This window comes from Rhinopithecus bieti, unplaced genomic scaffold (genome assembly GCF_001698545.2).
Source record: "Rhinopithecus bieti isolate Rb0 unplaced genomic scaffold, ASM169854v2 scaffold_1599, whole genome shotgun sequence".
In the NCBI taxonomy this organism is placed as follows: domain Eukaryota; kingdom Metazoa; phylum Chordata; class Mammalia; order Primates; family Cercopithecidae; genus Rhinopithecus; species Rhinopithecus bieti.
Window position 1 is genome coordinate 3,186,492 of NW_016804139.1, and position 1,802 is coordinate 3,188,293.

Sequence of the window (1,802 nt, forward strand, 5' to 3'; positions counted from 1 at the left end):
GACCCAAAGACCCAGGAAAAGCTGACTTTTTTTAATGCTTAGATTAAATGAAGAATGGACAGCCATGTAGAAATATGATTGGACAAAAGGCTATGATCTAATGGTAATAGTGGGAAACCCAGCAAAGCCAGACTATTCAGATACTTCTTGGCCTCCCTATGTAGCATTTCTTCCTCCTGAGTATGGGACAAGATCCATCGGAAATGATTTGCTTCAAAGGAAAAGAGGGAGTGTGACTCATTTAGGTTTTATGGCTTGCTTTGGGGAAGATGAGTTTGTATGACCCACCTTAGGGGAAGAGAATATTGCTTTCTATGAATCAATTCCAAGGGAGAAAAAAACAGGAGATAGGAGGATGGGAAAAAGGCAGAAAGACTTTGCTTCTGAGACCCTTCCAATCTGCTTTAGTTCAAAGTACTCAGTGTACCAAACTGCTGTACTCTGGGGTATCACTTCCTGAGTGCCAACAACAGTCATGCAACAACAGGCAGAAAAAAGTCATGCTTCTCTACACCAGCTCAAGTCAGCCCCAGCACTTGAGTTTTCCACCTCAGCTTAAATGTCACATTCCAGAACACAGCTTGAGTCTAGAGACCTGCACTACAGGGTCAGATTTGGATAAAAGATAGGGTAGATTTTCCAAGCCAAGGCTTGAACATTTACATCTCTTTTTCTTTAACACCTAATTCATAGATAAACTACAGATGATTTGAGGAAGAAGGAGAGGTCTAAAAACTGGCAGGCAGCTATGTCATTCTTTCAGTAACTGTTGACAATATGTATGGAACTTCGGTTCACAATGCCCAGGCCTGGGACAGGTTTGACCACTTCAGTTTATCTTAAGGCTTTTCTCATGCTTCATAGTGAAACCAGGTGTTCATGAGGGAGGCGGAAGGGAATCAAGTGTAACCAGGCATTATTCTACCCACTTTGCAAAGCTGACTTAGTTCCTCTTCACAACAGTCCTAAAGGCTTGAAGTCTTATTTTCTTTTCACAGATTTAGAAATGGGAGTTTAGCAAGACTAAACAATCTGATGAATTCAAATTAGAAAGGAATGGAATAGGGATTTATTTGACAGTAAAATCTATTGGCTTTGGCACAGATCGTGACTCTTCCTTAAACCACTAAACACTCAAAACTAATCTCCAATGCGTGAAGAGGGTGTGAAGATGTTGGCTTTTCACTCTGCAAGAGGACAACCATTGCAGCCCCACCCATTCTGCCTTTTTGTGAGGCTAAATTTTTAAAAACATCATCGTTTTCCATTTAGGCAAAATCCAGACTTTTCCTAACAAAATGTGGCTGAGGAGGAAGAGGCTTTCCATGGAAGTAAGATTGTGTATTTATATCAATAGGTGAAAGGAAAGTTATTTGGCATGTGGGAACTGTGGTTTTACTGTGTGGGAATCACTGGAGATTAAAACCCAAGAACCATCCTTTTCTTTTGGATGCTCATGGAAGCATAAATCATCTTTGTTTGGGGCTCTGACTTCTGACTTTCTAGACTGTTACCACCTTTATTTAAAAGTTTATACTAACAGATTGTTTCCTTGGTCTAAAAGAGGCTTGCAGTTTCCCTTCATAGGCAGACTTTAAGATCCTTGGGTACTTGGGCTCTATGTTAACTATTGTGATACAAATAACCTGTCCTTGCCCTCCCAGGATTCTCATTGAATAAGGGAAGCAGGGAGGGAAGGAAGGATTAGGGGAATAAAGTAAGGTTTGCTGAAAAAAAGAAAGAGAGAGAGAGAGAAAGAGAAAGAGAAAGGGAAGGAAGGAAGGGAGGGAGGGAGGGGAGGA